The 24,246-nt window shown below is 46.4% G+C and overlaps 1 protein-coding gene across 3 annotated transcripts in view; it reads right to left on the minus strand.

Annotated features, from left to right (window-relative positions):
• GALNT10 (polypeptide N-acetylgalactosaminyltransferase 10) overlaps positions 1 to 24,246 on the minus strand; it is a 224,938-nt gene that overhangs the window by 77,563 nt on the left and 123,129 nt on the right. The window lies entirely within an intron of this gene.

Genomic DNA, 24,246 nt, shown 5'->3' on the forward strand with positions numbered 1-24,246 from the left:
CTGCTGGGGCCAAAGGCAGGGCTGCTGCTCTGACCTCTCAAATCGCTCCTAGGGTCAAACACTCTGGCCCAGCCAGTATGAGTGAAGAAGGTTTGCCCAGCCTGGAGGGCCCAGAGTTTCAGGGGCCAGATGCAGCTCCTTGGTAAAAGCTGCCTCTGTGGACGAGGGTGGTTAGAAAGGTGCTTTTACTGTGGCTTTTAATGCGTTAATGGTATATGAAGGAGGAGACAACCCTTCAGAATGGAGCCCCGCTCTGCTCCCAAGTGTGCACCAATTAAGATGATTACTGGTTTCCTTACAACACAAATACTAATGGCCTGTCACACTCTGGCATATTTTTCTTGGTAACCTTCAACTTGGAATGATTAATATGGCTCCTGTGGCAAGGCTCATATGCACAAAGGCGGAAAACGGGGGTGGGGGGTGCCCAGCTCTGACAACTGCACATCCAATGAGGCAGACGTCTGTGAAAACAAGTTCTGGAGGACCGTGGCTGTGGTGGTGGGGCATGGCCACGATCAGTGGGGGAGAATGTCCCGGGAATGCCCCGCGGAGCTAGAATTAGGGCTAGCTATGTGACGCTACAAAGGTCCCCTTTCCCTCTCTGGGCCTCGGTTCCTCACCTCCTTGTTAAATGGGGTGGTAATCCCTTTCCTGCCTTCCAGGCAGCATGTTTGTATAAGGGTGCTTAAAGATGCTGAGTCGGGGGGGGGGGGGACCTGGGTGGCTCAGACTGTTAAGCATCCAACTCCTGATTTTGGCTCAGGTCATGACATCACAGTTTGTGAGACCGAGTCCTGTGTTGGGCTCTATATTGACAGCTCGGAGCCTGCTTGGGATTCTCTCTCTCTCTCTTTCTCTCTCTCTCTCTCTCTGCCCTGCCCCCACTCATGCACATGTGCTCACTCTCTCTCTCAAAATAAACAAACAAATAAACATTAAAAAGATGCAGAGTGGGAACATCATTCTCATTGTCACTAGTGAAAACGAAAGGGCAGGAGAGGCACACAAGACAGGAGAGAGTGCACAGCACAGCGGCTAAGAGCACGGCTCCAAAGTCTGGCCGACTGAGGTCAAACGCCTAGCTTTTCCACAGTAAATTTCTGTAAGCCTCAGTTTCCTCATCTGAAAAACGGGGATAACATAGGCCCTCCTTTCTTAGGGTGCTGGAATGAAATGAGATGATGTATGCGGAGTGTTCGGCAAGCCCAGTGTCTGAGGACAGATTGAGCGACGATACTGTCGGCCACAGTTATTATTACTGTCAATGTTACACCAAGCCAGGAAGAATGGCATCAGCCTTGAAGCTCCCAGGGAAACCCTACCTCCCCAATTCACGTTTTGTAGGCACAGTTCCCCCCATAAAGAACACTTCACATTCCATTTCTTTCACGTAATCGAGGCCAGAGAGGGCAACCCAGTTGCCCTCAACGGAATTCCTTCCCAGTGCTCCATGCGTTTTATTCAGCGAGAGAAATGCTAAAGACTGCTTCTATCTGGTCTTTTCAGAAATATGAACTGCTAGGTAGAGGCACCAACACCTCACAGACGCTTTGGGTCCAATATTCAGCAATTAATGAGGATGTAGTCAGGGGAGGCTCCCCTAACCATTCCTCCCCACTCCATTCATCTTATGTAATTAAAGCACAGTGCAAACAGGGTCTCAAAGCCTTCTCTCTCAACTCAGTCATCACCCCTAAGTCCTCAGTTCATAGGGGGAGCAGACCCTATGGGATGCCTCAAGGGTCCTAGGATGAAGAGCAGAACGGGGGCTGACATGCTTCCGGGGCCAGGCAGCTGACAGATGTGTATGAAATGAGCCAGATGGAAACCCACAAACCCAACTGGGGCTGCGGGCCCAGAGATGATATCAGGAGGACCAGAGTACCAGAGTTTTATGGGAATTCTCCCAACTTCCAACTACTGACAATTCAATCATATTTTAAAATTATTTTGAAGGCCTAGTAAGCAGGTCTGTGGGGCTGTATCCAACACCTTGAAAGGAACATAAAACTCTTCAAAGCCAGAAATTTATGACCTAGAGCAAAGGAGGAGTAATTTACCAAATGGAGTTCTCTAAACCAAAGGAGTTTAATGGATCAGAAAAAAGACAATAAAAGCCACCTGTAATTCTACTACCCAAACCACTACTAAATTTTATGCTTTCAAGCATTTAAAAATATATATATGTTTACAGATGTTTTGCATGGTTCTATATTTAATAGGAATGGGCTCAGCTGTACCTACCAATTTGTCACCTTTCTTTCCCTGCACTCGTCTCTGCAATCATCTCTGCATACTGCCCTCTTCAGGCAGCTCTGCACAGCACACCCTCTTCCCCCTCAAAATGTGCTTAATGGGCAGTTTCTCCGGGATGCACTGAGCCAAAGTTTCTCAAGTTGAAGTCATGAACAGTACTGTAAAAGAAACAAACTACTGTGGGCGCCTCCACACACACACCCAGGAATTTACTTGAGAAATATCAGCCAGATCAGCCAAGGTTTCTTTCTTTTTTTTTTTTTTTTTTAAAAAAGTTTTTTTAAGTTTATTTATTTATTTATGAGAGAGAGAGACAGCACAAGTGTGGGAGGGGCCGAAAGGGAGATGGAGACACAGAATCCGAAGGAGGCTCCAGGCTCTGAGCTGTCAGCACAGAGCCTGACACGGGGCTCGAACTCACAAACCGTGAGATCATGACCTGAGCTGAAGTCGGACCAGCCACTCAGGTGCCCCAGATCAGCCAAGGTTTCACTGACCTCCAAGTGCGAATTTTCACTGCAAAGAGTAGCATCTTTATAGTTGCTAAAATAATTTTTTAAAAGATTAAAAATCAAAATGAAAAGGCCAATTAAAAAACTCCCTAACTCTTGGATCCACTGAACCCCAGTGGAGAAACACTGGTGTAAGGCACAGTAATCGGTCCCTCAGGACCCAAGGTCCTTTAGAGCTGAGCCTGTGAAGTTTCTCTTTGGGAGCCCACCGCCTGACCTTTCTTCACTGCAAGCCCGAGAGCTTAGCAACCACAGAGGCCACTGTTTTTCACCCATACACACTGGGGCCCTGGACCGAAAGCCAGATTCTCCTCCCACCTTTGGAGGGTTGGCGGGAGGCTATACTTTAAATTATTTTCCCCATCGGGCTCTTGGGCAAGACTGCTTTCGAAAAAAGTTTTCACTATTGAAAAAAGGAAAAAAAAAAAACCCAGAAAATCACAGAGGTAGGCCATTCTCCTCATTCCACAGATGGTTAGATGATGCTCTGGAGAGAGGCAGGGCCTGTGACAGACGGGCATGAGGACACGGGTTTTTCAATGGGCAGACGCTCCCTCCGTCAGCCCCACGTTCGCCACGCCTCAGATTCCTCCCCCAGGCCCTTTCTCCTCCCACACCAATGAGGCCTCCCGGCATTCCTGTCCACCCTGAAATAAGCATCAGCTCCTTCAGTTTTCAAGGGTTCCCTATGTATTTCCTCTCACGTGTAGGTGGGAAGACATAAAACTTGAGCGGTCATCTGTGCAACATGGGGGAGTCTCCAGTTGAACCTGGCAGCATCTCAGATGTGTGTAGCTGAAGGCCTCCGGCATATTCGAGGGAGGGGGATGGTCTAGGTGGCAGGTCTGTAAATGCAGACTTAATCTTCTTAAGCTGAAGCTGGAGACACCTTTGTGATGCCATAGAAAGAAGAAATGAATTCAACTTCAGGATCCATTCCCGTTCTAAACATTAGAACAGAGGCTTCCAGGAAACGAAGGCTCCGAGTCCTGTGGCCAAACATCTGAGGATGGCGGTAAGGTGCTAGGTCTGCGACCCAGAAAGATCTGTGGGGTGGGAGTGGTCCTTGGTATGGACCTGGGTTCCGGGGCTGAGTGAGTCTGGCCTCAGACTTGCTGTATGACCTTAAACCACTCATTTATTCTTCCTGGGCCTCGATTTCCTGATCCCTGAAATGTGGCTACTACCACATAGCTGAGTTTGCTGGGTTACAGTGAGAACAGAAATGAGGGATGGTGTCTGGAGTCAGGGTGACACGTCTGTCACAAAACACCTGCATTTCAGTTGCCTCATCTGCCAAAGGACAGCAAACCAACTTATTCATGCTGGGAGGAGTAGAGAGGTATCAAAGAGTTAGGACACCAAAAGATCGATTCTTTGATACACAGTAGTGGCTATTGCCTCAAACACATCCCTTTTAGCAAGTGCTCACAGAACCAGCAAGCTTTCAAGGCATCCCCCTCCCCTCCCCGTGCCCTTGACCTTCAACTGCTCACTCTCCAGCAGCAGAGGCAAGTGCCAGGCCCGGAACCACACTGACCAAACAGTGAGCGTCCACTTTGCAGGCGTGGCCCCCAAGCTGCACGACCCCAGGAGAGGGAGACCAGCCTGGGCTGGAGCATCAGAGAAGCCTTCTCGGAGGTGAAGGACCTGACCCATTTGGGCCTCGGAGGCTGACGAGGAATGTGAAGAGGCAGAGAAACAGAAGTACAAATGGCTGTGGAGGGAAGCGTGTGAGGAAAGAGGGGGGTGCTGGGGGCTGAGAGTGGACAGGCAGGTCGGACTCTGTGCCCTGTGAGGGCAGACACCTGTCTCGGACCCTTCATCTGTATTGCTCCCTAGCCCTATGGAGCACTGGAGACACCGTCTGCGCCCAACGCATCTTTAGGAGGATCCAACTCTATCACGCATGTCCTCATTTGGCACAATCTACTACCAGTACCGTAACTTGACCATCCGGTCGGGGAGATGAGAAGTAGGCCGGCAACAACAATGCCTAACTTCTCAGGAGGACGTGGAGTACAGAAGTACAGATGACAGCACCCACGACTGGAGGCGTTCATACAGGGACAGGGTCACAGGGATACACCGGGGGTCCCGCACCACACCCGTGCCGTGAGCTCCACGAGCCGTAATACCATCGTTTTCTCTCCCATCCAGGGCCCAGCAAATGTGTAACTGTCATTATGATAAGGAGATACTAGACACAAAGCTGTGTGTTTTCTCTGAGGGTGAGGCTGAGGGCACCCCATCCATACTGGGTCACATGGAGACTTAGGAAACATAAATCACGGTAGGGAATGGAATCTGGCTTTCTGTGTGGCCACTAAGGGGCTAGGAGTGAGTCTGGACTTTGGCCAATGGGAAATAGAGGAGGGCATGCCAGGTAGAGAAATCTCCCCTCCTCTGGTCCACGTGCAAGGACTACTCCCTGATGCTGTTCCTCCCTGCAACCTACGGAGGGGCCCCCCTATTCCCACTGAGAGCACTTGCCTGCCCACGAGGGAGCTTCCTGTGTGGTGGAAGCCTCTGCTGTAACTGCCTCTTGTTCCTGGCTCCTTCTCCCTTTTTACCCTCACCCTCACTGTCTTGGGCTTGCTCCTCCCAAGGAGTGTTAACGCCTTAATCATTGCTTAGGGCCCATTTTTGAGAAGGCGGAGGCAAAGTAAGACAAACAAGGACCATACGTTCGCTTGCACTTGTAGCATAAAATAAGTCATTCACGAGCACAGGGGCTTTAGGAGTTGTCAGTAACAGAACAACCCGCGTGCAACACACCTTGTGACACATCCCGACCCACGGTGTCCTGACACTATAGAAGAGAATGAGAGACGAGAATACATAGCACCGGGAGGGCTTGATTCAAGTCCTCCAAGGTGCTCTTGTATATCTGTTCATTAATGCAACAGGCATTTAATGATGTCGCTATGAGCCTGGCATGGTGTGGGGTGCCAGGGATGCAGGGGTAACTAAGACATGGTCCACAGCCTCAGGGAACTTACAGTTGAGTAGGAAAGTCGACATGGAAATGCTGGGGTGGGCGCTATGCGTGAGCTGAGTTATTTTGGGAGGGGGGGGGGTGAAAGGAGGTTGAGGCTCCTCGCTATCTTGCCTGAGGATAAGAGAATGGGGGTTAGAGATGGCTTCCCTGAGCGTGGTCCAGAAGGGTGAACAGGAGATTGTGCCACTCCTCTGGGTGAGGTGGAGAGGGCTTCCCCTGCAAGAACCTTTTGCCAGGGACCTGGTGAATGAATAAATCAAATGTGGTGGGATGATATTTAAATAAATCTCGGGGAGCAGCAGTGGTGGTATCATTGTTTTCTTCGCTCACAACCCCTGCCTCCCTCCCTCGACCACCACCACCACTCTCAAAAAAAAACCCAAACAAAAACACCAAGGCCACAGAGATAAAAGCCATAACCAACATCAGAAAACAAACAAACAAACAAACAAACAAAAAGTTCCTGGGAAAGCTGAGGCTCTGACATAAACAATACATTTGGAAGAACACCTCCTCCGTAAGCGTCGAGCCCCCGCGGCCATCACCGTTACCCAGAGCTAAACAGGCCTGGGCTCAGGGAGTGATCAGAGAGGAGAGGGGGAGGTCAGAGCCCGTGAGGGTCCCTGCATCCAAGTGTTGCTTTCAGATGACAGAGCTCGAGACAGAAAATCCCATTTAAAAATATATTTTAATGTTTATTAATTTATTTTGAGAGAGAGAGGAAGAGAGAGAGAGAGAGAGAGAGAGAATCCCAAGCAGGCTCTGTACTGCCAGCTCAGAGCCCAACGCTGGGCTCAAACTCATGAACTGGGAGATCATGACCTGAGCTGAAATCAAGAGTCAGATGCTTAACCAACTCAGCCACCCAGGTGCCCGGGAAATCCCCCTTTTTTAAAACAAGTTTACATTTTGCCTACCTGAGTGAAATTTTTTATGTCCCGACGCAAGACTTTGGTGTGACCAAAGCTTTCTTAAGCCCAAAAACGTAAATAAAATGTCCTAAGCAGCTCTTATGGGAGTTTGGTCCTCTGAAATCCAGCAAGAAAACACTAAATGGCAGCATAGCTGTCACTTGGTGGCTGTGTTCAGGCACTTGGCAGGGCTCAGGGCTCCCCATCACCTTTCTGCATTTGGTCAGCCCACATTCACATGCCTGCCAGTGTCTCTGCCACTCAACTCGAGCTTTCCCCAATCAACGCTAACCATTTACAAGGCTTCATAGCATGAAGTGCCACTAGACAGGCTTCTGCATGAACAGATACGTAATTGGCGTAATTTGAAAAATGGCAGGTGACAGGGTCAGGTCCAAGGCCAATTCCCTTCTGCTGCCTGACTGATGGGCAAGGTCTCTGGGGGCAGGGACCAGAGAAATGGCAGAATGTAGTGGGGAGGACCTGGGGCCCACTCATCTCAGGGGAGCTCCCAGCCTTACCACTCACTAGCTGCGTGATCTCTGCCAAGTCACTTCACCTCTCCAGCCTCAGGGTCTGCGTGTGCAAAATGTGGATCATACGATCCCCACCTCACAGGGTGGCTGTGAATTACTACCGAGACACGAGTACAAACCACTTAGTGTTGAGCCTGGCACACAGTAAGCACTCAGCTGAAGACCAGGAGCCCCAAATTAGCAGGTGAACTTAATGTCCACCTGGGGAGGAGGGCTGGTCAGCGCTCACAGAACTGTTCCCATCAGAGAGGGCTGTGTTGAATTCACCGGACATCTGTGCCACAGACTGAGCCACATGGATGTGGTTAAAGTCGTCTGCAAGCATGTTGTGAGAACCTGACTCATTTCTGTGACCCGAGACCAGCCAAGGCCTTTTGTGTTGCATGCACACTTGGGGAAGTCAGCCAATCAAGTAATATTCCTACAAATGTGTTCTCAGGTTCTGGTGTTTTGTCCCCTCCCCTTGAAGGATGTCCAGTCTCTCAGCCCTCAGTTCCTGCACAATGCTGGTAGAAACTCTCTCAGCAAAAGTCTGGAAGCCAGCAGTAGTTACTTGGTAGACCAGACTGCAGTAAGCCGATGCTACTTGGCCCAGCTGGAGCAGAGAGAATAGATGAGTGAACATGTCCGAGAGCCCATGGCTAGCTCCTTCAGAGGAGCGCACTGAACCTGTTAGCAGGAGCTCTGATGTTGAGTTCTGAAAGCTACTGAGGTATTTGGTATTAAATTATAACATGAAAATAGCTGCTAATTACCATCCTCTGCCTAGTTAGGTAAAGAAAAACGTGTTTGCCAGGGAAGCAAAAATAAAAGAAGTCCATAAATCTTTATTATTTTTTTTAATGCTTATTTATCTTAGAGAGAGCGACAGAGCATGAGCAGGGACAGGCAGAGAGAAAGGGAGGGAGAGAGAATCCCAAGCAGGCTCTGCGCTGTCAGCATGGAGCCCAATGCGGGGCTCGACTCATGAACTGTGAGATCATGACCTGAGCTGCGATCAAGAGTTGGATGTTCAACTGACTGAGCTACCCAGGTGCTCCAAGAAGTCCACACATCTTAAAAACTAAAGGGAAAGGAGTTGTGACTACCACAGAAATGCGCAAATGCTACAAATCGGGGCTCCTCACCTTCACTCCATCTGGTTGTTAACTTTTACTAGCACGCTCCTGGCTATTTCCTTTGGTTTTAGCTGTTACAAACAACACTACAGCAAACACCCATGTCCACACACATAGAATTTTCTGTGATGTTCTGTCTCCGTGCTGTCCTACGTGGTAGTCACTAGTCATGTGAGCCTATGGAACACGTGGAATGTGTCTTGTGTGAAGGAGAACCTGAATTTTTAACTTTACTGAATTTTAATCTAAACTCCAATAGCCATAGGTTGTGGGTGGCTGCTCCATTAGCACAGCTCTAGGGGTTTGGGAACAACTGTGGCTTATGGTTCTTCTATAATCGATAATTATGGTGACCAGAGAGCTCTGATTTCAAGTATTCTGTTCCCACTGACCCATAAACATTGACGTTCTGGAATTTCTTAAATGTCTGGAAATTCTGATATTTTAAGAATTTCAATTACATCCTCCCAGACTGCATTTCCTACCTAGAATCTTCTGTCAGATTATGTCCCCTTAGGGACTAGAAATATTGAGCTCCCAGCTCAGCAGAGAGGCAGAGGTCTGTCACTCGAGGGGTACAGTCTGCCAAAAATCACTACGATCAGTCTATTACTGATAACACCATCCTGCCTCTGTGTTTTTGCTTATGCTATTCTCTTAGTCCAGGGAACCCCTTCACTAGGCGGGGAGGCCTCCTCTAGGCAGCCCTCCCCGATTATTCCCTTTTAGAAGTAAAGGCTTCATGCTCTGTGTGACCACTAAACATGGCTCATGGCTCAGACGAGAGCCTGGAGTCACCACCTAGGACCTACTTAACCCCTATTTTAAATAAAATTTGAATAACTTTAATACTGGATTTCTTTTTTTTTTTTTTAATTTTTTTTTTTTCGACGTTTATTTATTTTTGGGACAGAGAGGGACAGAGCATGAACGGGGGGAGGGGCAGAGAGAGAGGGAGACACAGAATCGGAAACAGGCTCCAGGCTCTGAGCCATCAGCCCAGAGCCTGACGCGGGGCTCGAACTCACGGATCGCGAGATCGTGACCTGGCTGAAGTCGGATGCTTAACCGACTGCGCCACCCAGGCGCCCCTAATACTGGATTTCTTACCCCAAGGTTTATTTGAAATAACAAATTAGGAAGGAAAAGGCTCATAAGGACAGAAACACTGGAGGTGACAAGAAGTGAAAATCATCTAGGAGTTATGCAGTATAGAAGAAGATTTTTAGAAAAATATATAAATTCCAAACCTGGGCTTCTGAAAATTAAGATATTGGGTCATTTCCCAATGGAAAAGGAAAGGGCAAAGGATACCTTTTCCAGACCTCAGTAGTTCTTGAGGGTAGGCAGGGCTATAGGAAATAACTGATATTCATTAAGACAACTATAAGGCATCAAATGCTAACTCTAAACACCGGGGAAGAGGTGAGGAAAGTCATCCTAAAGTTGTAGGATTTAAAGGTTGACAGGATTTTAGAAGTCATCCATACTTTATCGATGCAGACACTGAAACCCAAAGAGATGATGCAATTTGTTTGAGGTCACAAAGCTATTTACTGGCCGGGCTGGAACCAAAGCTGGTCTACTAGTTCTCATACCAATACCTGGAAAAGTCACTTGATGAGCTTTTTTACTCCACAATGCCATTGAGTCGATGAGGCATTAATGGAGGAAGAAATAATGTATCTTCTTGACCCTGCTATACAAACACATCTTCTCTTGTTGCTAATGATAACTGCTGGGAAAGGCTACCTCTCTGTACAGAAACAGGTGTCAAAAGGAAGGATGAAATGAGAGTTGGCATTTCTATCTTTATGATAAGCATGGTGCGAATAGCAAGACTTGAGGATGATACAATAATTGAAAGAGCATTCTCTAATTGGGGTGATTAATATCCAAACTGGTATTACACACGGGCAATATATTCAGTCTCTAAGGAAAATGAAATCCCTCAAACACACAGCTGTCCATCAAGATGCACATGGCAAAAGAGAAATAAGTGACTGATGATGCACAAATGATTTCAATGCTCTATGCATCACCAGGCATTTATTTTGGGGCTTTGGCCGTGGAGAAAGAATAATAGGATTGATCTAAGGCAGTTATAAACCATCACTGATAGATAAATATACATCTTCTTGCTCTACGAAGGAGCAGGTATTCAGAACAAGGTGGTTCACACAGACAGACAGCTCTTTAAATGATACCTTGCAATTACATTGCAGCCTTCCAGCAGATAATAAACCTTCAGTGTCTTGAATAATTTAAAATTTTCCAGCGGCATGAAGGTTGAAGGGAAAGAAAATCACACTCTGCTTTGGAGGGAGAAAAAAAAAAAATTCTCAGCAGATCAACTGTGGGAATTCTGGCAGAAAAATGCCCAGTTTTTTCATTTGTTTTTCTGAAAGGTGGATATAATTGTCCCGGCTCAATCTGGTCCCTGATTTTCAAAGTCAAGGAGCCAAGAGTGAATGGATCCATGAGAAATAAATCAGAAGACGTAAGGCATTAAATCTTTACATGTTATCACTACTATCACAAAGGTGGTAATATGCAATAGTGTATTATTCTGGATCCAAAGAAACTTGAGTTTGGATCCCAACTCAACCACTAACTTGCTGTATGAACTTGATCTTTCTCATTCTGTTTCATCATCTGTAGTATCAGGACAATAACGCCAATCATAGGATTCAGTGAGATCATGTATTAACAGTTCCAGCACATATTAAATGTTAACAAGCAATGGCGTTAATTATTACTGCCAAAAATTATTATTATTCATAATGATGGTTTAAGTTTTGAGGGTCTTCAAGGTGTAACTACAAAGGAGGATGAAGGAAAAAAAAAGGGACAGATGAACACAGAGCTTCATATCAAGGAACGTTATAGTATCTAGGTTAACGCTTATGGTAGAGTTAATCTCGGTCACTCCGAACCAGCCACTGTTCTAATCCCTCTACAAGCAATATCTCCATCAATCTGCACAGCTCTTTACGGGAGTAGCCTAATTTTACTCATTGAGACACAGAGAGATTAAGTGTTAGTTCAATGTCACCCTATTGTCTGACTCTAGAGCTAGATAGTCCTGAGAACCCAAGGATTCAAAGCCCAAACAACTTAAGGTTTAAGTTTAACATTTAGTTTCTTTTTTCAAAATAATTTGCACAAGGACAATTTTATGCTGCTACAAAAACAACATAATCTATAAGGGAGTCGATATCGTGTCATAAAAGTGGATTTGTCGAGGTGGGCTTTTCTAATTAAGCTCACTACAGACACTGATGAACATCCAAAGAAATTGTCGTGAGTGCCAATGCCTTTGTGAGATGCTACGAATGCTGTTGAGTCCTGTTGCGAGTCTGTACTGTATGTGCTGTGTTAGCAGCTAGCTCGAACACTAAAGTGGGGTGGATGCTCAACTGTACTGGTTGGGAAATGTATTCAAGGACGAGCTTTGGTTCACATTTGGCTCACACAGTAAGTCAGGGAAGGGTGGAAAAAAAAAAAGGGACATAACCAGGGTGTCTATACCTGCCGCTGTAGCCTTGCCCTTTGGGCACAGTGGATGGTCGGGCCAGCAGTTGCATACCCACTGGAAACAGCCTGGATTGGGAGATAGGGCTGTGTTCCTGACTTATGCAGGTGCCTGATAGCTTGCGGGGGGTGTGCCCAGCCAGCACCAGATGTTCCTGAATGGGAGCAGGACTTTCTCATGAACCAGCCGAATGACTGAAGGGCCCGGTGGGTTTCCACTTCTCATTTCTAAAATGTGCAGGCTAGGTAGAGATTCCTGAAAGTAGAGCGGAAATTCCCTAAACTCTGAAGTCGTGCTGCCTGGAAACACTAGGCTTCTTACCATCAGTGGAAAGCCTTGATTTCTTCCAGATTTAAAAATAGATTTTGCGTGTGGGTAACTTGCAAATGCCTGAACTTGAGGTTTTGCATGTGGAGAGCTCCCTAAGAGATAGGATCCGTGGGAGTGTGGAAGAAATATTTAAAAATAAAGGTGGAAATGTGAATAGAATTGGAGTGTCTGTTCTTGAACTTACTCTACGACCACATTTTTTAGAAATTTATCTTGTACTGGAAGGAACTTGCGGGTGGAGATACAAACAGGGTCTTCTAAAACCCAGAGGGAGCCGTGGGAAGATCAGGGCAGAAATAAACCGGGCTGACGGATGTTGTAGGGTGGAATGATTTTAATTCAATATGAGGAAATGCTTTCTCAAGAGCTGCCCAGTTAATCGTGACACAGCAGAGCAGACCTGGCACAGGAGCACAGAGGTGGCCATCAGCATTGCTGACCTAGCCTCATGACACTCTTGCAACAAACCTAAGCAGGTGAGTACACTGAGCTGAAAGAAACAAAACCAGGGTGGCCTTGATTTGAGCTTTTCTATTTCCAAAGCCATGAGTGTGGTTAGAAGTGGGCTGACATCAAGGAAGCACTTTGGGGGCAAAAAATGTTCGTGGGTGAGTTTTAAATGTCCCAGGAAAGGCCAGAAATCCATACTCTGGAGAACAGGGCTTTGAAGTCAGGTGTCCCCAGGTTGGACGGGATGTTGGTCTACCCCAGAAAAGAGAAGGCAGGGGGCTTCTGACTGAGGACCAGGCAGGGACCCAAGTGCATTCTCACATCAAAAGAATTTTTTTTTTTTTTTTTTTTTTTTTTTTTTTTTTACTGGATGTTTCAGGAGGAATTTCCTCCATGCCTGGCTGCACTTAGAGTTATGAGCTCGGTTGGGGCCTCAAACAGGTGATTATGGTAATTTAGAGAGAAAGTACCAAGCCATTTCTGTCACAAGGCCGTTCCAGCTTGAAAATAATAGTGCCTCCTCGTATTTATAGAGTGCTGAATACTTTCCAAAGCCCTTTCCCATTTATTATCTCATTTGATCCTGACAATGGGGCCAGAGATGTGGGTTGTGGCTCTGGTGCAGGGCTTTGAATGAGGGCTTTATCCTCTCGGGTCTTCAGTTTCCCAGTGGTGGTCCTGGGACCGCCTGCATCAGAATCTCCAGAGAGCTGGACAGAGTGCAGATTCCCGGGCTTCACCCAGGCTAAGAACCTGGATGTCTGCAGGGTGGGGCCCTGCAATCTGCATACTAAACATACTTCGCAGGTGACTCTTCTGCACACCAAAATTTGAGAACCCCTGCTCCAGCATTTTATACCTCCTCAGCAGGGAGATCTTGTCATATGAAACACACACACTCAGCAACTAAAAAAAATCCTGAGAAAGTATAAAATTCTGATGAGTGGGGAGAAAACAGTCTGGTGTTGGCTGAGTGTATGTGATCATCCAGATAATAACAGCTTCTCGAGGATATAATTAGTGCCCTCAAAATTGGAATATGACTGTTTAATAATTTAAGTGAGATCATCAGGATTAATGAATAGCAGTTGAAATTAAATGTGGGACCATAAATCCACATGGCCTGCTCCAGGGAGGCAGTTATTTATGACAAGGCGTCCCGGAAAACAGGGGTCTGGCTGATACTGAACTGGTCTCCTCCCCCAAGGGCCACATGTGTTTGCACCTCATGCAGTCCAGACTATGCACACATTCACAGAAATCACCATCCAACTCTATCGCAAAGCATCTGTTTGTGATCGATGTCCTGCCATTCTTATAATCTGGTGTTTTCCAAGTCTAAACACCATTTCAACTCTAGCAAAATAGTATGAGATACTGGCTGAGAAAGCAAGATTATTGGGGCCTGCCCCAGAACCACTGACTTAGAATCTCTGCTGCTGGGCCCTGCTAACCTGCATTTTAACAAGCTTCCCAGTTGATGCTTTCCCAGTTTGAAATTCCCAAAATTTTTTAATGCTTATTTATTTTTGAGAGACACAGAGAGACAGAGCACGAGTGGGGAAGGAGCAGAGAGAGAGGGGGAGATGCAGAATCCGAAGCAGGCTCCAGGCTCTGAGCTGTCAGCACAGAGCCTGACGTGGGGCTCGAACTCACAGACCGCGAGATCATGACCCGAGCCGAAGTCGGCCGCTCAACCCATTGAGCCACCCAGGCGCCCCTGACTCGTTTCTGATTTTAACTAAGCCCAGTAGTAGGCGTTTGCGGTAGATGGGGTAGCTCAGCACCCATCACCCCACATCCCAGTTAATGGTAATAAGAACCACCACCACCATAATAGCATCATTAACAAGAACCATTTACTGAATGCCAACGTGTGCTGGGCCCTGCCGAACATATTGGCTCATGAGATGGGAGAGGATGGGGTAGAACTAGTTCGGCTCAGCTGGCACCACAGGCCAGCCCCCTGAATAAGTCACCATGGCCATGGGGAAGGAACATCACTGGCCAGACGGGCCAGGGCCACCCCCATGGTATTAGTGACCAGCTGTCCTTGCAGGAGCACAGGCACAAACCATAGGTGAGGAGTAGGTCACCAAACTCACTCTGTCCCTCATCTTCCCTCAGCCAGAAGGCAGGAAGAAAACAGGGTTTTTTGTCGACCACAAAGAATATTTACAGTCAACTCTGCTCAGGAACCAGGTCTATTTATAGGTCATTTTCATTCACTCATGAGTTCAAGCACCACTTCTGTCTTACGGCAGCAGGGACAGGTTTTCCGGGAAAGGTCAGGTCTGGTCTTTCCTCCCACCTCGTTAAAATGAATCTGCTGGCTGTTGTGGAGATTCTGGGAAGGTAGTTGTTAGTTTGAGTTTTACATTAACAGAGATTGGAGTGCACTTGTTCTTTGGAATATTCTAGACCATATATTCTGACAGCCTACAGGAAAAAAAAAAAAAAAAAAAACCTAACGGTTTCTGAGAAGACTGGGCACAAAGCATAGCTTTAGAATTCCCTCTGTATTCACCCTCACTGCACATTACTAGTAATGCCCAGTAAATCCCATGCGTTAACAGGCACAGGACTGGAGGACATACAGTTGATGGTGGGCATTACTGCTTATTTTGAGACTCCTGGATGCTCATAAATACTGTGGGCATCTCTGAAGAGGTCTGCACATATGAAGCAAATAAAATTATTACTATTATTTTATTATTCTGGGAAGAATGAACGTTTTGGTCTTTCAAGAGAAGGACCTGCATGTACACAGCATCCAGAAAAGTTGGAAGAGGCAGTCTGAATCTGTTAATACTTTACAGGAACCAACGTGACTAAATCACATAAGGGGAAGAGATGTTACTATGGCCTTCCTACACGCTTATTTTTTTGTCTTATATAATGATGCAAAAGTGGCATTTTCGTGAGTTCGCTCTACTTGAGATAGTAAAGCTAGAGACTGAAGAGAGCCAGAGGAGAAATTAAACTCGCAATGTCCATGAACACTAGATTGACTGCCGGTACTGCAATTTTCTCCTTTTAATTTCTGGAGTAAGTAAATCACAGGCAAGTGTGTGGACTGGGCCTTCTTGATCTTCAGAACTGTCAAGGATCACCTATTTTTGGCTAGGAAAACTGGTGACATTTTAAGTCCCCAATGTTTACAGCTGTGAAGGTGCTTCTGGATTCAAATCAAACCAAATTGGCTCTGGAGTTGGGGGTCGCCTGACAAAAGACATGATCGAACTTTTCAGGGGCTGGAAGTTCTGCAAGGAAACTGGGAAGAATCCTCCAAGTATCTTTTTGCAATGAGCTCATTTTACAGCTGCCTGTGTGTCTGGTGTTCGCAGCAGGTTAGAGCCAATGCCTGCCTTTTTGGCCAATGTGCTTCGTTAACGGGCTAGAACCTGTATTATTTAGAGAACTGGGCCAATATTTACAGTGAATGACAGCAGCAGAACATATCTGTTAGACATAAGCATTTCTTTTTTTAATTTCTTTTTTATTTAAAAAGATTTGTTTTAATGTTTTTATTTATTTTTGAGACAGAGAGAGACAGAGCATGAGCAGGGGAGGGGCAGAGAGAGAGGGAGACACAGAATCCGAAGCAGGCTTCAGGCTCCGAGCTGTCTGCACAGAGCCCGACGCGGGGCTCGAACTCACAGACCACGAGATCATGACCTGAGCTGAAGTCGGACACTTAACCGACTGAGCCACCCAGGCACCCCAGCATTTCTTTTCTTTAAAAAACATTTTTATTTATTTATTTTTGAGAGAGAGACAGAGCACGAGTGGGGGAGGGACAGAGAGAGAGGGAGATACAGAATCTAAAGCAGGCTCCAGGCTCTGAGCTGTCAGCACGGAGCCTGATGCGGGGCCTGAACCCACGAACCGTGAAGAGCCACCCAGGCACCCCTAGACATAAGCATTTCTTTACCTAAAAGCTCTGTTGTTATTTTTACCTAAAAGTCATTTTGCTCAGGAGCTGGGGTATGGAGAGGAGGTGAAGTTCTTGTACCCTGGTTTGCACTGTCTACTGAAGGTGAATTTTCCCTTAAGGCAAATGTTGGCCACTCAAGAGGCTTCCTATAAAATGAAATACAACATGTTTAAATCACTTACAACAGTGCCTGGTACACAGTAAGTGCCACACAAGTACCATGCTGCATTACTATTATTGCTGGTATTGCCTGTTCCTTTTCCTGGATACAGACCAAATCAGCCCTTTCAGCTCCCCAGCCATGGCGCTAAGTGTGAAGGATGTGAAAAGATTTGGTTGGTTTGAGCCAAATCAACTTAGGTACTGAGGAACCTCTTACTTTCATTTCGGCCTCAAATTTCATCTCCCTCAAGACCCTGAGTAAATAACAATTCATGTCAGCCCTAAGCCAAGGGCTTTCTGTGGTCCTCCTTCTGGAAGCCTTATTCCAAGGACCTCCAATAACCTGCTCTACTGGCTGTTGCTCCTCGCCCCCCCCGCCCCCCGACATTATGTTTTCAAGGAAACACTAAAATAGTGGAAAGGGGTAGGTTTTAATCCTCACAAGAAAATCAGGAGAGTATCGGCAATTTAGCACAGTGGTGCTGTGCCAAGTTTTTAAAATGTAGAAGGCTCACCCACCTCAATAGAAACATCACCTTTCTGAAAATGTAATGCAGCTATTTTCCACTACAGAAACGATTCTTTCCCAAACATCAGGGTTTTTGATGCTTCAGATGCAATCTGAGCGATTTATTTGATTTTTTTTTTTTGCTATCTCTGTAAATCATTTATACAGCGCTTGATTCACAAAATCCTGTTTTTTTTAAAGATGCACAAAATATCCCATAAACATACTGACTCCTGCATCCTGTGTTCCTGCCAGATATCCACCAGAAGGTTTCTAGAGTTCCCTCATTATAAACTAATTGATATGCTGTAACAGCTCTAATCTTCTTAGGAGTCCTCTCCTTTGGATTCCAAGCGAGAGGCGTTGTAGATGTCAAAGATATTACAGGAGAAGAAAATCAAGAAGCCTGTGGATTTTCTTAGTTGTTAGACACCCTAGAGACTGACACTTAAGATGTGGGATTCTTAAGATTATGGAGCCCATCACGGGGAAGATCAATCCTTTCTGTCAAGTGGGATTACCAACCGAGACTGGCTCGGTCCCCCCCATATCTGCGGTTTCGCTTTCTCTGGCTTCAGGTACCTGCGGCCATCAGTGGTTCGGGAGGCGGGGGATTCTGATCACCTGTCAGAAGGTCAATGGTAGCCTGCCTCCACCTCACAGTGCCTACATATTCACCTTACTTCATCTCATCACGAGGCATTGTATCATCTCACATCATCACAAGAAGAAGAGTGAGTAGGGGCGCCTGGGTGGCGCAGTCGGTTAAGCGTCCGACTTCAGCCAGGTCACGATCTCGCAGCCCGTGAGTTCGAGCCCCGCGTCAGGCTCTGGGCTGATGGCTCAGAGCCTGGAGCCTGTTTCCAATTCTGTGTCTCCCTCTCTCTCTGCCCCTCCCCCGTTCATGCTCTGTCTCTCTCTGTCCCAAAAATAAATAAACGTTGAAAAAAAAAAAATTTAAAAAAAAAATTAAAAAAAAAAAAAAAAAAGAAGAAGAGTGAGTAAGGCACAAGAAGAGAGAGAGAGAGAGAGAGAGAGAAAGACTGTATTCACATAGCTTTTATTACAGTATATTGTTCTAGTTGTTCTATTTTATTAGTTGTTAACCACTTACTGTGCATGATTTATAAATTAAGCTATATCGCGGTTATATAGAAAAAAATATGGTAAACATGGAGTTTGGTACTATCCACGGTTTTAGGCATCCACTGGGGTTCTTAGGACATGTCACCACAGATAAAGGGGGATTACTTTACTCTAAGGGCAGGTAAGCACTTTAGGCCACTTACCACCAATCTCTTTGAGCCTCAGTTTGGTCATCTGTAAGATGGAACTGTTTTTTCTGCCCTCATACTGTAGAGGGAACAGTATTTTATGTCTGGAGCGGTCACGGGAGGTGATGCTGGGCAAGCCAAAATACACACCATCATTCTACCTGCGTGGCCTGCTCTATCTTTTCCTCCTTGTGGTGTGTTCATTGGCATAGGCTCTGCCCTGCCAGGGAGGCTCACAGTTCCTTAGCTGCTAAGCTTGTCCCCGGGTCAGTTAGTTCAGGAGGAAAGCGGTAGGAACAGATCGATGTTGTGTTCTCTGGACCAGCCTCTCCAACAATACAGCTAATATTCTGGGGACACTTGACTCCTGTCTCTATTTCACAGTTGAGTCAGAGAAGGAAAGATGTGACAGTCATTTTATAATGACAAGGGCAACTGATTGTAGAAAAGTTAAGTAACAGAAACCTGGATACAAAGTTAAATATGACTGGACGTCCACTACACAAAGTACAATGTAAAGGCACTAAACGTAGAGGGATATTAGCTAGCTATTAAAAAACAGATGAGTTAGCTCTATATCTTTTGACCCAAGGGTTATCTGTGATACATTAACAGGAATAAAAGGAGGAATGTGTACAGTATGATCCTTAAAAGGGTGGGGGGGGGGGAAGGAAAACAAAAAGCCATGTAAAGATTAGGGGTAAAGGTTTTAGCCTCAGAATGCATGGTTTTAAAACAAAGCTCTGCTTCTTTGAGCTAAGCACATATTGGCTACTCACGTAACTTCCCTGTATCTCAGTTTTCTCATCTATAAAATGGGGATAGAAATACTACCTTTTTTAAGTAGGCAAAAGCAGTTTGAGATCATTTGAGCCCAGTGGTTTTCACACTGGGAAGGAGAGAACCCATGAGAGTGTTATAGTAATGAATGAGGGAATTCACTTGGCACAAAATAGGTGCTCATTAAGTACTAGCTCTTGTTATTACATGCCGTTACATGTTAGTATTATTATGCAGAATGGTGTAGAATAACACACACCAGACTATGAACATGTTACCTCAGCTGGAGTGGAACTAAAAGGGGATTGGGAGGGTATGAGAAAGAAAATGGAGATGAAGAGACACTGGAAACCAAAAAAAAAAAAAAAAAAAAATCTACAAATGGCACACAGGCATGTGGACAGAGGCTCAACAGCACGTCATAGGGAAATGCAAATTAAAACGAGACCCTCCTACACACCTATGAGAATGGCAAAAATCCAGAACACTGACAAGACCAAATGCTGGTGAGGCTGTGAACAAAAGCAGCCCCCGTTCACAGCTGGCGGGAATGCAGAATGGTACAGTCACTTTGGGAGAGTCTGGCAGCTTCTTACACAAGTAAACATACTCTTCCCATGGGAGTCCAGCAATTGTGTTCCTTGGTATTTACCTAAGTGAGCTAAAAACATGTCCACCCCAAAACCTGTACATGGATGTTTAAAACGGTTTATTCATAACTGCCTAAACTTGCAAGCAACCAAGATGTCCTTCAGTTGAGGAGTAGATAATTAAATGGTGATATATCCTGATAGTGGAATATTAGTCTGCACCAAAAGGAAACAAGCTATAAGCCATAAAAAGCCATGGAGACACCTTAAGTGCATATTACTGTGTGAAAGGAGCCAATCTGAAAAGGCTGCCTGGAGTATGATTCCAGTTATATTAGACATTCTGGAAAAGGCAAAACCATGGAGACAGCAAACAGGTCGGTGGCTGCCAGGGGTTAGGGGGAGGGCAGGAGGAACGGGCACAGCACAGAGGAGTTTTAAGGTAGTGAAACTATTCAGTAGGACCCTATAATGGTGGATATATGTCCATCATACATTTGTCCCCACAGAATGTACAACGCCAAGAGTGAACCCCAGTATACCACTATATACTTGGGGTGATGTGTCAACGTAGGTCCATCAATTGTCACAAATGTGACTCCGATGCAGGTGCAGGGCATTGATGGGGGCCAGTGGCTAGCTCCGTGTGTGGTGGGGGTGGAGGGGTATATGGGAACTCTCTACTTTCAGCTTCACTTTGCAGTGAACCTAAAATTGATCTAAAAGGTAAAGTCTATATTAAAAACCCGAGGGTGGGGGGAAAAAGCCTAAATGTTAATAGTAATTGCCTGCAGGTGATGAGGTTACAGACGGCTCTTTCTGGACTTTGCATATTTTCTACTTCACTCCTAGTTTGGGCTCATGCTGTCCTCTCAGCCTCAAATACTCTTCACCCCATACCCCAGGAAGTAGTATCTACTGATCTCTTAGGATGGAATTTAGCTAGAATTTTCTCTGGAAGTCTTCCCTGATCTTCTCTGTGCTCCACAGTACCTGGCTCTCCACCAAGGGTCACACACTCCATGGTCTTACAATGATCTCTTACCTCGTCTGTCTGCCCATCTAGATGTGAGTCTTTGTGGAGAAGACTGTGTCAGCCCTGCTGTATCCCTAGCATCTAGCACAGCATCAGCAACAGTCGATTCATGAGTGTCGTTGAATATACGAAGATGAATTAAATCAGGACAAGTAAAGGGAAAAACAAAATAAGCAGTACAAAACTCATGGCGAAAGAACTGAAGCGATACGGTGGAGGTGGGGAATAGCCACCCCAATGGCGGTGGGGTCCTGGAAGCAAATGAAGGCTGAGAGAGGAACAGATGCGGATGCTTAGGGGCAGGATCAAGAGCGGTATGTTGAAATGCAGACCAGGGCAGGGCAGAATGGATTCCCTGATGTGCTCCCATGACTGGGCTGGTATAAGAGTGCATGTCAGAATTTGTAAGTCCCTCATGGGAAAGAGGACCTGACTCTGGCTTCACTGGTGAGGGTCTCTACTGTGTGAGCCAGTGGGTCCAGCAGTGTCTGTAATCCCCCCAGCACCACTCACTGCCAGGGACCCATCAATAGCTCTACAAACACCTGCTGAAGAATTCATTCTAAGGGGGTGCCTGGGTGGCTCAGTTGGTTAAGCATCAGCTCAGGCTGTGATCTCTCAATAGTCAGATGGGAGCCCTGGGTCGGGCTCTGTGCTGACAGCATGGAGCCTTCTTGGGATTCTCTCTCTCTCCCTCTTTCTCTGCCCCTCCCCAACTGGTGCACAGCCCTCTCCCTTTCTCTCTCAAAACAAACAAACAAACAAACAAACAAACAAACAAACAAAGACTTCCTTCTCCATGTGTTTGTTTGTTCGTTTACTGATAGGGAGTTGAGGAAAATACTGTCAATGAGATCATACCAACGCCTTTCATTTCTGTACCTCATCATCCCAGGTAGCCCATCATTCATCCAAGGACAATACCCCTTTCCATTACTGCATATCCTATTTTTCTGCAAAACCAACACTATTTGAAAGTGGGCAGGAAAAGGAGAAAAGGAATAGAAAAATACAAATGAACAAAAAGGCGTCTGTTGTGTCTCCTAATAAAAAATCTGCCATCCGGGTAGTGCCGTCTGGAGGCAGGTCTGCCCCCCTCCGCCCTCGTCTTTCTCTCCCACTCGTGCAAAAGCATCTCTGTGTCCTCTTAATCCTCAAGCACACATTTGAAGAGCTTTTGGACACCCCTGGAAAACTGCAGTGCTCTATCTGTAGGCAAGGCCGGGATTATTGTGAGGCCAGCACCAGCCTCCAGTCTTGTCCCCGGTGCTGCCTGCACAGAGCTCTGGTTCTCATTTCAAGCATTCATCTGCTCCAATTTTGTCTCCTACCCGAGGTCTCAACCCTTAGCTGAATTACAATTAGTTGCCCTGAGGATCCTGGAGGAGACTCATTTCAGAGGAAGATGCCTTCTGCTGGGCAGCACCAATCTCGTCCGTTGTTAGCATCTATGAATTTCAACGCTGAGAACTGCCTCTGCTCATGTGGCCCAGAGAAATCTGTCTTTCGTGATGGCCCACATTTGCCGTACTTTGGACAGGCCTCTCCATAGTTCTGAAATTGCTTCTCCCAAATCTCATTTTTAAAACAATCACTGCTGAGTAAGTTTTCTTCCAAAGCTGCCTTAAGAATTTCTTCTCAGAACACGAATGATGATTACCTTTCTGAAAAATGCAGGTTGCAAAATCTGACAGCTGATGTGTAGGACTGAGGGGCCTGAGGTAAGAGTTCTCTGGGGTGCACACTTGACTCACTGAGACAAAGGGGCAACACTCAGGGGCCTTAGTTCTCATTCTCATCTGTGAAATGGGATAGTATCTGTTCTCTTCCCTATCGTATTAGGGTCTGGCAACGGCACCACACAGGATCCATAATTTTGCTCTCTGGAGAAAGAGATGCACTTGGAAAATGTCATTCTTACGAAATTTACCTCTTTCTCAAGACTGTCACATTCTTTTATTATTGGAGGGTGGGTGTGTCATGTTATTTTTATCACCAAGTACAACACTGAAGAAACTGGGATATTAGAGGTGCAAACCATCGTAAGTCTAGGACTGGATGTGCTTGATAATGAGCTCTTTTTAGCAACAACTCTGCTCTTTAATACGCTGGAAAAGTAATTTATTGAGAAGTGGCCTTGGGGAAAGAAAAGAGTAAAATGCACTTCTGCAGATGTGTTTCATAAACAGCTGAGCTGAGGAGGCACAGGCCTCACTGGGAGCCCCAAGACGGGACTGTTGTCCCGTCTGCAACCACCAGCTGGGTGCTCTAGGTAAGCCCTCCACTGCTCTCGGCCCCGGGTTTCCCGTCTGTAAAATGAGCAGGCTCAGTTGTATCTGTGGTCATTACGCATTTTTAAGCAGTGCAGCTCCTCTTAGTGAACACCTTTTCAGGAACCAAATATAAACCGTGCCGAGAGAGGGATCTGCACCCCACCTGCACCTGCACATACTGCCCACGGTGCTCCCTGAGGCACCCCTGTGCTCTTAGTGCTCTGAGACGCACAGTGAAAGACAGTAGCCTACATGGTTTTAAAATTCGGGGGCACCTGGGTGGCTCAGTCGGTTAAGCACCCAACTTCGCTCAGGTCATGATCTCACAGTTTGTGGGTTCGAGCCCCGTGTCGGGCTCTGTGCTGACAGCTCAGAGCCTGGAGCCTGCTTCGGATTCTGCATCTCCCTCTCTCTGCCCCTCACCCACTCACGTTCTGTCTGTCTCTCTCTCAAAAATAAACAAACATTAAAAAAAATAAAAAAAATTCTTTCTAGCTGTTCAAGGAGAAACGCTCGCTTCTAATCCAGCTGATGTTTGGTTTATTCTCCCTCTGGAAGACTAATGTCCTCGAGAGGGATCCTGCCAAGTGCTGTGGGTCTACCCCCAGGACAGCTGATGCTTCAGAAAACAGGTGACAGGTTCCCGAGGCGGAGCACAGAGACACAAGGCTAGCACCAGTCACAGAAGGAACGTCTGTGTCTTCCACAGCCACATCTGTCTCCGTGGCTGAAGACGACCCTGCTACTAATGTGGCTTTATGTGGTGGGGGTGTAGCTGCCATGCATTTCCTTCCTTCCTCCCTCCTGGTTCATTCATTCACTAATTCGCAAACAGTTCTGAATCACCTGCTCTAGACCGCAAATGATCTAGTGACCTAGTGAGCAGGACTGACAACAAACAGGTCAACAAGTAGCCGTGCAACTATGCATGGAGAAGAGTGAATGGTGGTGGGGGTGGGGCACCTAACTGAAGAGGGTGTGAGAGTAGCTGCTCATGGGAAGGGCTGGGAAGAGCGTGTCCAGGCAGAGGGAAC

The sequence above is a fragment of the Leopardus geoffroyi genome, chromosome A1 (genome assembly GCF_018350155.1).
Source record: "Leopardus geoffroyi isolate Oge1 chromosome A1, O.geoffroyi_Oge1_pat1.0, whole genome shotgun sequence".
In the NCBI taxonomy this organism is placed as follows: Eukaryota; Metazoa; Chordata; class Mammalia; order Carnivora; family Felidae; genus Leopardus; species Leopardus geoffroyi.